Here is a 14,591-nt window from a genome sequence, read left to right as displayed (position 1 = left end):
ATCCCTACCTTTCCCTACATGTGCAGCCAGCCCTGGATTCAGGAAATATATGTGCAAGGCCATCTGGAGCCAAGAAAAAAGCACAGGACAGCAAGGGTTGAAGTAATTAAGGAAATGTCTTTTTATAAAGCCTCTGAGCAGAGCCCTTTCCGGCCTCCGGAACAGTGGCGTGGCCCCCATCTGATCTAGGACGACTTAGCAACGGCCAATATCAAGTTTCACAGCCATTTCTTCCGCTGACTATTGATGGGGCTTAGCGCAAAAGTGCAGGATCTGAGTCCAAACAAGTCTGGAGCCGGCTCTGCCCTAGAAACAACATGTTTACTGGTTCTGGCTAACCCCCACCCACCCCCATCTTCACATCCTCACATTTCCAAAAGCTTTAGCAAGGCCCTGCAACACACTGACTAGCTGCATGAACTCTGGATCCAGGCTACCTGGGTTCAAATCCCAGCTCTACTGCTTATTAGCTGTGTAACCTCAGACAAGTGACCTAAGGCCCCTGTGCCTCATTTTCTTGTCTGTAGGATGGGAATAATAATAGTGTCCACCTCTTAGGGTTGTTTTGAAAATTAAACGGCTCAGCACCTGAACAGTGGGCGGCACTTAGAATATGTTCAATAAATGTTTCCTCTCCTTATTCAGGAAAAACCTCACACCGCAATGGAAGAGAAATCTGAAGACTTGGCCTTTTCATTTCAGTTCCATCTTTATTCAGCTGTACGTTCTGGGGTAGGTGACCTCACTTCTCTGTGGCTAGCACCCTCAACTCCCAGATGAGAGGTAGGACTCCCTTACTCTAAAACCCTCCATGGATCCCTACTGACCCCACAAGAAAGTCTCATTTCCCTCACTGGCCGGCAATGGTGTCCCTAGCCCCTGCCACCCTTCTCTCTAGCCTAGATTCACGGGCCACCCAAGGTGGTCATGGCCAATGAGTATCTCTATGGCATCACTGCATGTCCCTCCTCCTCTCAGAGTCTTCCCATGGCTTCCTGTGCCGCACAGAGTATAACCAAAGGCCTTTACAGAGCCTGCTTGGTCCCACAGTCTAGCCTCAGCCCTTACAACTGCCCCTCTCCATCCCTGCACCCAGCTTTCTGGCCTCAAAGTTGTTAATACTTGCTATTTCCTCCACCTGGAAACTTCACCCAGATTGCCAGCCTTTACTCAGAGGGTCAGCAACCCAGGTCTCCATTCAAACTTCAGAGACACAGTAAGAAACAATAAAGTGAAAGGGTTTATGACATAAGGGGCAAGCAAGAGACACATACATGAAACAGAACACAGCAAAATGGAGACGAAGGACGCAATCACAGCAGAAACAATTGAGTTAACTTTATGAGACAATCTGGAGTGCCTCTAAAGCCCCAGACAGACAGAGGTCAGGGTGAGCTGCAGTTATGCTGGAAGCCTTGAACTATGAGAGACGCCTTCCCTTACTGCCCTACCTGCTACAGCACATTGCCCCGTCACCCTGCTTTATATTCTCAACACCCCAACACCCCTAACTGACTGTGTATTCGTTTTTGGTCTGTGTTCCCTTCTGAAACATAAGCCCAGGACAGCAGGAACTTTGGCTCCTGCTATGTCCCCGGCGCTTACGCCCATGCCAGGCACATACTACGTGCTCATCAAACAATGAAGGATGCAGGCTGCGTGCCAGAGGAAATAGTGTTGTGGCAAAGAACTTCCAGGAAAGACACAGCTTAACCTAAAAGGATGAACCTCTTTTATACGCAATGTCAGGCATGGAGGCAGATAGGTGGGAAAATATTTAGGAGCAGTAGGAACATTCCCTGCAGAGGTTTCCAGACGGGGACACTGGACCAGTGCCCGGCCCTAGGAGAGCTTAGAAAGCCCTTTAGCTCAGACCCTGTCTCCCCAGAGGACCAAAGCCTGAGTTTAGGCCTAATGGCTGTCCCAAAGGTCTCAACAAAGAAGGTGGCATTCAGGCTCCCTACCCGCCCCTGCCCACTGGTATGTTTCTGGGCACCTAGGAAGCTACACGAGGCTGGTGGCCACCTGGGCTCTTGCTATGTGGGCTGGACCCTTCTTTTACTTCTTACTTCTGCACTGCATTACTTGAACATGTGGTGGCTTCCAAAACGAAGTCACGTGGTTTGGTGGCAGATCTCAGGGGGGACATGCCGCCCTTTAATTGTCCTCACGACTGCTCTGAAAATAGAGTCCTTTTTATTCAAAGCTTAATTCAGTTAATGTTCCCAATATAAATGAATAATCTAAAGCGTAAGCAAATTCTCTCGCAGGCTATGATGACAATGTTCCTCTGCTCTATTTAAAGACCCTTCCCGGGCAGAGCCTAGGCTCGGCTTTCCCTGAACCTACTTAAAAGTCCCCACCTCAGGGCACTGCACTGACTTCCCTCGGGCACTGTGTGCCTGGGAAGGGCATAAAGGGGCATCGAGGAGCAGCTGCCCACACATCCAGGCTCCCACACATGTGCCCTCTGTCCAGTCCCCAGGACCAAGCTGGTCTTGGGGGGGGACCCAAGAAAAGCCATGGATGGGCCCTTGAGGCTCCCAGCATTTTATGATGTTAAGTTGGGGGGGCGGGGTGGGCAGGGGGCACACACATGAAACATGACAAAGCAAGAGAGAGAGTCACTGTGCAATCACAGCATTAAAAATTGAGTTAAGCCTGGGGGTGCTTATGAGACAGCCTGGGGTGCTTCTGGAGAAAGACCAAGGTGGGCTGGAGTCGTTCTGGAGGCTTTAAGGCCCAACCCAAAGCTGATCTGTCAAGACAGCACTCTCCACATCTGGAGGAACTCTACTCAAAATTCACACCTCTGTTGGGGGGGAGGGTGGTAAGGGAATCGAGCCATCACCACCTTCCCTTGTGATTGCTTAGGTACAAGGTGCGTCACCCCCTCTGGCCTGGAGGTGGAAGCCTATCTGTGTGCTCCATTGTTCCCCAAGCTCCCGTCCACTGTGCCACTGAGCACACTGCTGGGGTTAGCAGGTCTCATGTCTGTGTCCCTTACCAGGCTTAAGGCCCTACAAGGGGAGGGCTCACATTAATCTAATTCATTGCACTATGACCCGAGTGCAACAGGGCACCTAGACCCTGATGGGCCCTCAGTGGATATTTGTTGAATGGAGGAATCTGCCCTACTAGAATGCCCTACCATAATCTTACAATATTCCTACGTGTACTTACCACAGAGTTGGCACTCTACCTATTCGCTGGCTGAATGAATGAATGAATGAATGAATGGTAGACTTCACAGCAGGACTTGATAAGACGTGAACTGGGCCTTCAAGGATAAAGCAATCCAGAAAGTCCCAGGAAGAGTGGCCATGTTGAGGTCCCATCAGTCCCTTCCTGTGGCCCCACTCCCCTGATGGGGTTTCTCATGTTAGATCTGGTTAACAATGAGAAAGTGTAGTAGAGATGGTATGCTTGCTGCCTTGATTCCGTCTCTCACCCAGCCATGTATACACACACCCAGGGCTCACCTTATATCCTTAGAGTCCAGCACAGTGCCTGGCACAAGGTAGACTCCTCATAAATACGTATTGAATGGAATAAAATATATCTCTAGCCCATTAAGTACCCCACAGCCCACAAGACTAGGGCATCCAAAACTCTGGATTTAGGGAAAATGTGCGCAGAAGTAGAAACCCAAGCAAAAATGCCCCCCATCTGCGGGGCGAGATTCTGTAAGCTAAGATTCTATAAAAGTAAAAGGATTCTAAATCTCAGAGAGACAACAAGCCTTGTCGAGTACAAGCTATGACATTTGCTCTGAAGGTGTGTCATACACTGGACCTAGAGGCCAGAGCTGTCCCCACGCTCCTGAGCCCCAAGGAGCCCAGCCCAGCCCCTCATGGTTGACACATGTCCAAAGCAAGGATGGACAGAGGGGCATCTGGTGGGGGGTGGGAGGAACAGTGTCCGAAGGAAGGGAAGCGTATAACTCAGAGCACGGGAGGAGGTGTCTGGAGGCCACACAGGGCTCAACCATCTTGTGAGCAGAGGGTCACCCAGAAGTGAAAAATCTCATTTCTCCCAGAGAATCTGATTCACGGATGGTTCGAGCTGGAATACTCCAAATGCAAGGCAGTGACAGCAGAGGGAGACACAACGTTGCCCTTCCCTCCTGTCCACACCCCTTCCCCAGTAATGAGAAGAGAGGGAGAGAGAAGATGGGAGTTAGATGCCTACCTCCCCACCCTCTGGTCTGCCCTGCAGGGCACTTCCTTTTGGTGATGTAGGCGTTGCGGGCATGAGGCCCCTTCTGGGAACTGGCCGCCAGGTTCATGCAGCCTGGAGAGGAGTCAAGGGAGCCACTCCCCTCCTGTCCCCCCCCCCACCTAATGGTGGGGTTCCCGGGGAGGTCTGGGGTGGGCCATCAGGCGGGGCCACCTTCATCCCAGTCCTATGACTCTATCCCTTCCAGGAATGCTCCAGCGGCTGCCCAGATTTCCTACATGGTCACACCCCTGCCGGCTCCGGGACAAGACACTGCTGGCTCTTAGCCCAGGGGAGCTTTCCCAGCTGCGAGGCCCCTCTCTCTGATGGGTGCCCAGGCTGCATCCTTGCTTCTTTCCTTAACTAGTCTGAGCCCCAGTTCCTTTGCACGTACAATGGGAACGATAATAATGGCTTCCTCTCACAACCCGGGGACTGCCAGTGTAATCCAGGGAGATACTGGGTGTGAGGTCCAGATGAACCATCAAGGGCTCCATGTTGTTGTTATTATTATTATTATTGTTATTACCTCTGCTCAGTTGACGAAGGAAGGGGTAGGGCCATCAGACAGGCCTGCGGTGATCGGTGATCAGGGGGAGGCCTGGCTGGCATCTCTTCGCCCTCTTTCAGGCGCAGGGTCTACACGCAGGGCCGCCGGAAGCAGGCATGCGCCCAGCACTAGGAGAGCAGAAGGGCCTCAACTCAGGATGCAGCACAGGCTAGGTGAGGGGACTTTCAGGGGCCTAGGCAGGTGGCTGTGGGACCACAAGGCCACTTGGAGCCTCCTACTTGCTCCCAGATTATGTCAGGATTGAAGCGGCCCCAGAGGACACTTCACGGTGCTGCCGGAACAGCATGAGCTCCCCTGGAAAAGTCGCAGGTGCTCAGAGGCCCTTTGTGGCTGCTGGCCTCCCCTTCGGAGGGCTCAGGGGCAGAAGACACACCGCGNGTGGGTAGGCGGCAGCCATCCAGGGCCTCGTGGGAGGTGGGGAGGAGGGCCGGCATTGCTGGGAGCGGGAGAATTGGGACACTCCTTCCCGTTTAGGGTCGGGAAGGCCTTTGCGGAGGAGTTGGCACGTCCTAAGAGCTGGCACTGAGCAGTGGCTCGGTGCTCGGCCTGGCTGGGGGGCCTTGACTCAGCCCCTCCTCCGAAATTACAAACAAGTAATTTTGAACTCTTCACTCGTGCATTGTCTCATCTGTAAAATGGGGAGAAGAACATAGCGGGCCGTGAACCGGTTGTGACAGCCGAATCCAATGACACACACAGCGCGGAGCAAAGCAAGTCAGGCGATGGGGGCGATCACCTTTGCCCACTGGTTGGGTCTAGGGAGCTCAAAATCTCATTTTAAATAACCAAAAAAGTTTCTATTTAAAGTATCCTTTTTAAAAAAAATGTTTATTTATTTTGAGAGAGGCAGCAGGAAGGGGGGAGAGGCAGAGGCGGAGAGAGAGAATCCCAAGCAGGCTCTGCACGGTCAGTACAGAGGCCGAAATGGGGCTCGACCTCCCAAACCCCTGAGATCATGACCTGTGTCGAAATCAAGACTCCCACGCCTAACCTACGGAGCCATCCAGGAGCTCCTAAAGCACCCTTTAGAAAAATGTTTTGTAAAATGAAAATCCCTTTTTAAAAAGTGGAGAATATGTCTCCCTTCCCTGCTTCCCAGTCTGTTGCGAAGTTATTTCATCACGTACTAAGCATGTCGGAGGAGATCTGTAGTCTCTACCCTCAAGGAGTTTTGCAAGTAACAAGGGCAAGTGCACAGTCCTGTGGGGGAGGGAGGGGGAGGTCAGGAAGCCCAGCCCCTCCCTCAAATATCTCCTAGTAGGCACCGCCAAGGATGGCTTCCTCCACCCACCACACACCCCTTGGTGTTAGGCAGACCAGCTTCTGTTAAGATCAAGGGCATATGGGCCACTACTAAGATGGGCAAGGTACCCCCAGCTGGGAGTGAGCCTGAGAGGTNTAACCAGCGGAATTTAAAATTAACAGCCCAGCTGCAAAGAGACTATTTGTTCTGTGCTCCCAGGGAAATGGCCTGTGCAGATCTGACCTTGTCCGACTCTCACCCCTCTTGCTAAGGACCAGAACCACAGAAAACATTAACCCTCAGTCCACCAAACTCCTGTCCGTCAGCAGAAGGCAGTGAGCTACTTGAGCGGGGCTGGTGGAAGGGGGCGCAGTATGTCCTAGCAATCATTTATGGAGCCACACCCACTACGTAATGTGGCTCTGGGATCATCGTGCTATGGGATAGATTCTTGCATTTTCCCCTCTTGATGGCTTAGCGAGGTTTAGTAACCTAGCCAATGATCGCACAGCTAAAACAAAGCAAGTAGGCGATGTTTGTCAGAGCTGGACACCAAAACCTGGGGTTTTTTTTTCAGTGTTTATTTATTTTGAAAGAGGAAGAGAAAGACAGAGCTCGAGGTGGGGGAGAGGCATAGAGAGAGACACAGAGTCCAAAGCAGGCTTCCTGCTGGGAGCTGTCAGCACAGAGCCCGACGTGGAGCTCAAACTCACAAAGGCAAGATCGTGACCCAAGGTGAAGTAAGTCGCCTAACTGACTGAGTCACCCAGGCGCCCCCCAAAACCTGTGATTTTAACCAGTGCCTCTGCCAATGCCCAACCCAGTGCTGTGTTTGAAGAAGCCCTCCTGGGATTCTGACACATCTCTTTACAACTTCTAGGTCAGAAGAGGGGAACTGAAGATTGTATACAAGAGGGATGGAAACTCACAGCCTGAGAGGTATATCTGGTCAGGAAATATGTGTTACTTGGCTAAAAAGGATTATTTTTAAAAATTAAAAAAAAATTAACTTAAATATCAGCCTGCCATGTATCTTCTGCCTTATATCTGGTTCTTTTGCTACTTTATTGCCTGCCTGGCCCCAGCAAGCCCTGGCTGTGTGACCCCTGGTAAAGCCCACCTCACTCCGCCAGAGTAAGGTGAGCGCTACCAGAGCCCAGCTCTGACTTCAGGCAGGTGCCTTAGGACCTTTCTTTTCTGAAGGCACGTCGCCTCCTTACCCTCAGAAGGTACTTTGGGACCATCTCACCTGCCGTGAGAATTAGGACCTAGGAGCCTGCTGAACTTGCGTGCCTCTCACCCTTCCCCTGCCTCACCAGCTTCATCTCTCTCCTCACCCACCCTGCAAAGGACTCTGCAGTCCTAGACAAGCCAGCCTGTGTTCCCAGGGCCGGAATCCCACTGAGCGTGGGCAGCGCCAAGGGAAGCCAGGCTGTCAGCACTAATCCCACAGTCCTCACCGGACCCCGTAGGCCACAGGCCTGGCATTGACCAAGGCCTCTGGGCGCAAGGCTGGGTCAGTGCCACTTGGCCCCGGGAGTGCTAACCGAAGGCGGCTCCCTTCCCAGCTCTGCCATGCCCTAAGACAGTGCCAGTTGTAGCAGAGGTGAGGCCTCCGGGTCCAAGAGAAGTGGTAAGCTGGTCCCCTGGGTGTCCTGAGGGCTATGGGCACCTCTTTGTTTACATGTTGCTGAACTATATCTTGAGCAGACTTGTTTCCTGACACCTGGAAACAGCTTTCTGATGGGAAAGCCGCTGTGGAGAAAAAGTGTGTGTGTGTGTGTGTGTGTGTGTGTGTGTGTGTTAGGGTCCATGGGGAAGGAAGGGAAGAGGGAGGGAAGAAGAAAGGAAGAAAACAAAGCAAGAGAAAACAGCCAGATTCAAAAGGCATGTGGTTTTCTTCTTGTGGTTTGATGCAAGGGCTTGGTGGTTTAAGTACAGCTCTGAGCCCAGATTGTGGGACGGTTAAACGCTGGGTGGGGCTGGGGTAAGTCCAGAGAACAAAGAGTCTATTGAGGTCGCCCTGCGGGGGGAGGGTTGGGGGCTGAGGCAGGAAACAGGAGGGGGCCATCTCTGCTCACCTGCGGGAACCCTCCCCTGGGCACAGGCCTCTGGTCTACCCAAAAAGCTGTCTGGGTGGGATTCACACCGGGGCTCTTCTTATTCTGAGAGGGCAACTCCCAGATGCAATGTGTACCAGGGACGTTTCCGAGAGAATTTCACCCCATCTGAGCTCCAGAGTTGGGTTTCAGAAAATGAAGTCTCCGTAGAGAAAGCCCTGGGATAGGAATATGGGTTTTAATCCTGGGACAGTCACTAATTGACTCAGGGCTTGGACCAGGTCACTTACAGCTCCAACGTTACAAGATTCTAGACCCTTTTCTTCTTACTTCTTGGGCTTCACAACATCAAGTGTATATGGCACATATTTGCCTGGAGCTCCTGAATGTTCTCTACTCACTCACTTAATCCCTTCAAGTCTGTGAAATAGGTCCCATGACTACTACCCTTTTACAGAGGAGGAAACTGAGGCAGAGAGAGCGGGCGACTCCCCAAGGCACAGACCCTGTAGCCCACTTCTCTCCTTCAGCTACCAACTCCCTACCCACAGGGGGACACACGTGCCACAAATGATATTCACAGGGCGCCTGGGTGGCTCTGACGGTTGAGTGTACGACTCTTGATTTCAGCTCAGGTCGTGATCTTGCAGTTCATGGGACTGAGCCCCGTGTTGGGCTCTGCTCTGATCACACAGAGCCTGCTTGGGATTCTCTCTCTCTGCTCTCTCTCTCTCTCTCTCTCTCTCTCCCCTTCCCCTGCTTGCCTTTGTGCTTTCTCTCTCTCTCTCTCTCCTCTCTCAAAATAAATAAATAAACATTTTTTAAAATGATATTCACTCCCCAGGGAGATGGATGTCCTGGCTTCCTGACCTGGAGGGAGGCAGAAGGAATCAGGTCCATGTGGTCCCTCAGCCTTCTGAGATGTAAGGATTGGGCTCTGGCAAAGGAGGATAATCTGGACAAGTCAGACCCCTACCATGCAAAGCAGCCTTTGAACAAAATCCCCACTATAATTACAGTGCCCATGGGTTGGAATTATCTGGTGAATTGTATTTTCTGGACATTGGAAACCCCACTAGCTTTCACTGTTGTTGCTGGAAACCTCTTTTGTTTATTTTTTTTTTAATGTTTATTTATTTTGAGAGAGAGGAAAGAACTTGAGTAGGGGAGGGTCAGAGAGAGTGTGAGAGAGAGAGAGAGTGAGAGAGAGAGAGAGAGCAGGGGAGGGGCAAGAGAGAGGGAGACAGAATCAGAAAAAGGATCCAGGCTCTGAGCTGTCAGCACAGAGCAGGACGTGGTGCTGGAACTCATGAACTGCGAGATCATGACTTGAACGGGGAAGGTGGTATTTGACAATGGTGTGCACCCAGCATTTTGCTTAACACTTGACATACATTTCCTTATTTATTCCACAAAACAAGACAAATAGTTACTGGAAACCCAGAGAGGTTAGGGAACTTTCTCAAGGTCACCCCATCTAATAAGTGGCCAAACTCATTCAAACACCGGAAAAGACCGGACAAGGGGTCCTGAGACCATCTCTGCCTGTCTGGTCCCCAACAGACTGGAAAATGTGATGAACCAATGAAAGAAGGAATGAATAAATGGGCTAGAAGGTCTGAGTTCAGAAACATCCCCAAAGTCTTGTTGAAACAGTATCACTGCCAAATCACCCATAGCAGAGGAGACCTGGTCTGTATTTCCTGGGACTAATATGGGTCAGAGAAGCTTCCCTGGCAAAGAATCTGCTTCGGGGAGGAACAAGGATGTTTGTAGAGCAGTGATACATCTGTAAGGCAATGCTCGAGCTTGAAATTTTGTAGCCAGATACAGAGCGCCCTGGCCACTCTGGGGACACAAAAAAATACCCTGTTCTTATCCAGTGGAGAGGTAAGAAAATTACGTGTGAAAGAAGGCAGAACAAGACTGAGCCCAGATTTGAGGGAGGAGAATTGATCCCCGGCAAAGGTCTTGTCGTCTCTGTGCAGTGAATGACTGGTAAGTCAGCAGCTGAGCGAGAGTTCAGTAAACAGGGAAGTTCGTGGGGATGGGAATGGACTCCAGGACGGCACTACCCCCCGCTCTCTGTTGCCCCTCCTTCTCTTCTCAGGATCCTGGCCCCCCGGAACATTGCTCACAGAATTCTGCAGTCCCAAGTATTCCTGTCTGATTTGTCTGAAATCAGATGCATCTCAGGCTATGAGTCATGGAGCATTCATCCCCGACGCCTAAGGACAGCGCCCACACAGCCCTCCCTGTGAGGTGTCAGAGGGGACACAGACAGCCATGCCAGCAAGGACAAAGGGACTCTGTGGTGTCAGGCTCATAAGAGACAACAATGCAGAGGAGTCCAAAGAGACAGGACAGCTGTCATCCCTGGCTGGACCCTGGAATAGATAAAAGGCACCAGAGAACATTGGGGGCTTGGAACGATTTGGGAAAGGAGAATATTGACCGGAGATTACATAATAGTGTTGCCCATAAGTTAAGTTTCCCGAGTGTGAGCACTGATGGTGGGTATGTAGAGAAAGTCTTTGTTCTTAGAACATACCTAATGTCTAAGGACAAAGTGTCATGATGTCTGCAACTCATAGCTGCAGATAGTTCTGCAGGAGAATAGAAATGAATAAATAAATATATGTGTACAGAGAGATAAAGAGACAGAGACAGGAATAGAGAGAAAATAGGGCACCATGTTAATCAATAATGAATAATCCAGAAGGGGGTTTGCAAGTCCTCACTGTATATTTCTGGCACCTTCTTGTGTTTTTTTTTCCAAGATAAAACTTCAGGGGAAATGTTTTAAAATAGGTTTTTTTTTCCCCCAAGGAAAAGGTGAGCCTTCCAAAGTCAGCCTCTGCTGAGCATGAGCAGAGCAGAATGTGTGGCCTTGAAGAGGAGGCAGGGGGAGCAGAGAGGAGGGAGGTGGAGCCGAGGACTGGCCGGAGGCCTCCCTCCACCAGCCTGGATATGAATGAACCTGTCTGGATCTACCGGGGGTAATGATATTGGTGTTTTCTCTTAAGCTGGAAGTTTAAATGAGATAATGTATATATGAATGTGTTTTGTAAATGGTCCAATGGGATGTACCAAGTATATTTGTGACGTAACTGCTTCACAGTGAGGAGAAGGGCTGGTCGGAGAGGGTTTGGGAGGTAAATCTTAACAAAAAATGGTTCTATACTATGCTTCGTGCCAATGGCTTGAGCTGTAGCAGGTGCAATTAGATTTCTTTTCTCCCTTCCTTCCCTCTTTCCTCCCTCCCTCCTCCCTCCTCCCTCCTCCCTTCCTTCCTTCCTTCCTTCCTTCCTTCCTCCCTTCCTTCCTTCCTTCCTTCCTTCCTTCCTTCCTTCCTTCTACTATGTGTGTTAAGTTCAATACGTGAAAGGCAGTAAGAAAGGGCAGAGAAGGAGAGAAGCTTTATACTCTGATGCCTCAGGGCCAGAACTTTCAGAGAACTTCCCTGGATGCAAACTGCTACAGGGACGTTAAACTTTATACAATTTGGGGCACCTCGGTGGCTCAGTTGGTTAAGCTTCTGACTTCTGCTCAGGCCATGATCTCACAGCTCATGAGTTCAAGCTCCGTGTTGGGCTCTGTGCTGACATCTCAGAGCCTGGAGCCTTATTCGGATCCTGTGTGTGTGTGTGTGTGTGTGTGTGTGTGTGTGTGTGTGTGTCCCTCCCCTGCTCATGCTCTGTCTCTCTCAAAAATAAATAAACATCAAAAAATAAATAAATAAACATTATACGAATTAATGCAATAAAATGACAACTACTATGTGATTGAGGCACCACTCAGTTGGGGCTCATGAAAACCTGGTGGTGAGGAGTCCAAGCATGAGACTGTTTTGTTTGTTTTGTTTTGTTTTACAGTTGCTAAGGATCATTGAGGATGTGAAAATTCCAGATCATTTCTTTTCTTTTAAAATATTTTTTAGAGCATGAGGCACCTGGGTGGCTTGGTCAGTTAAGTATCTGACTTCGGCTCAGGTCATGATCTCAGGGTTTGTGAGTTCGAGCCCCACGTGGGGCTCGCTGCTGTCAGCACAGAGCCTGCTTTGGGTCCTCTGTCCCCTTCTTTCCTCCTCATCCCCTCCGACTCTTGCGTGCTCTCTTTCTCTCTCTCTCAAAAATAAATAAACATTTAAAAAAGTATCTTAAATATTCTTTAGAGCAGTTTTAGGTTCCCAGCAAACACAGCAGAAAGTAGAGAGTTTCATATATCTGCTGTCCCCACACATGCATTTCCTCCCCCAGAAGCAACATCCCCCACCACAGGGGAACATCTGTCACAACTTATGAACCTACACTGACATGTCACTATCACCCAATGTCCCTAGTTTCCATTAGGGTTCACTCTTGGTTCTGTACATTCTATGGGCTTTGATAAACGTATAATGGCACGTATCCACCATTACGGTGTCATACACAATAGTTTTACTGCCCTGAAAATCCCTCCTGCTCTACCTCTTCATCCCTCTCCCCCCCACTCTGGCAACTTTTCTCTGCTTCCATAATTTTAGTTTTTCAAAATGTCCAATGTTTGGAACCATACAGTATGTGACCATTTCAGATTGGCCTCTTTCACTTAGTTATATGGATTTAAGTTTCCTCCATGTTTTTTCATGGCTTGCCAGCTCATTTCTTTTTAGGGCTGAATAATATTCCATTGTCTAGATAGATATACCACAGTTTGCTTGCTTTTTTTTTTTTTTAAATGTTTTATTTATTTCAGAGAGAGAGAGAGACAGCGTGAGCAGAGGAGGGTCAGAGTGAGAGAGAGATACAGAATCTGAAACAGACTCCAGGCTCTGAGCTAGCTGTCAGCACAGAGCTCGATGTGGGGCTCGAACCCACAAACCATGAGATCATGACCTGAGCCGAAGTCAGAGACTTAACCACCTGAGCCACCCAGGCGCCCCAAGAATGAATGTACCACAGTTTATCCATCCACCTACTAAAGAACATTTTGGTTGCTTCCAAGCTTTGGCAACTATACCTGCCCAAATGGCCATACCGTTTGCATTGCCACCAGCAAACAATGAGAGAGTTCCTGTTGCTCCACATCCTGAACAACATTTAGTGTTGTCAGTGTTCTGGGTTTTAGCCATTCTAACAGGTGTGTAGGGCTATCTCATTGTTGTTTTAATTTGAATTTCCCCAGTGACTTATGATGTGGAACACCTTTTCATTCACTTATTTGCCATCAGTATATCTTGTATGGTGAAGTGTCTGTTCATGTCTTTGGTCTATTTCTTAATTGGGCTTGGATTAATTAATTTGGGTTTCTTATTACTGAGTTCTGAGTTGCTTGATATATTTGGATCCTTTATCAGATATGTCTTTGCAAGTATTTTCTCCCAGTCTGTGACTTGTCTTCTCATTCTTTTGACAGTATCTTTCACAGAGCTGAAGTAATTAACATTAATGAAGTCCAGTTCATCAATTGTTTCTTTCATGGGTTGTAAAACATATCTGGGATAAATCCCACTTGGTCATGGTGTATATTTGTTTTTATAAATTGTCGGATTTCTGTTAATATTTTTGAGAATTTTTGCATCTATGTTCATGAGAGGTATTGGTCTATAGACAACATCTTTGTCTGCTTTTGGTATTAAGGTATGTTGACCTCATAGAGTGAGTTCCTCTGCTCTCCAGAGGAATGGAGTGTTCCTTTGCTTCTTTCTGCTGGAGGGGATTATAGAATCCCTGCTTCTTTCTTCTGGAAGGGATTATAGAATATTGGTATAATTTTTTCCTTAGGCTTTTGAAGAATTCACCAGTGAACCCATCTGGGCCTTGTGCATTCTTTTTTGGAAGCTTACTAATTAATTTTTGTCAATTAATTTATGATTCTAATATATTGTGTCTTTCAAGGAATTAATCCATTTCATCTAGGTTATCAAATCTGTGAGCATGAAATTATTCATAGTATTCTTTTATTATCTTTTTATTACCCATGAGATTTGTAGTGATGTCCCCTCTTTCATTTTTGATATTAGTTTTTGTGTCTGTGTCATCTTATTTTTACCTTAGGTAGTCTAGCTAGCAGTTTATCAGTTTTATTGATCTTTTCAAAGAAACAGCTTTGGTTTCATTGATTTTCTCTGTTGATTCCCTATTTTCAATTTCACTGATGTCTGTTCTAATTCTTACTACTTCTTTTCTTCTGCTTACTTTGGATTTAATTTGCTTTTCTTTTTCTAGCTTCCTAAGGTGGAAGCTTAGATTATTAATTTTAGATCATTCTTCAATACTATAAATACTATAGTATATTATATTATTACTACAAATTTCACAATATATATTGCTTTCACTGTATCCCACAAAATGTGTTAAGTTGTATTTGCATTTTTTTAGTTCAAACTATTTTTAAATTTCCCTTGAGATTTCTTCTTTGACCCATCTGTTGTTTAATCTCTGTTATTTTGAAACTTTCTAGCTATCTTGTTGTTATTGATATCTAGTTTAGTTACATTGGGGTCTGAGAGAAGACA

Source organism: Crocuta crocuta, unplaced genomic scaffold (genome assembly GCF_008692635.1).
Source record: "Crocuta crocuta isolate KB4526 unplaced genomic scaffold, BGI_CrCroc_1.0 scaffold36, whole genome shotgun sequence".
Taxonomy (NCBI): Eukaryota; Metazoa; Chordata; class Mammalia; order Carnivora; family Hyaenidae; genus Crocuta; species Crocuta crocuta.
The sequence above is the reverse complement of the archived record's forward strand: the minus strand, read 5'-3'. Positions refer to the sequence as shown.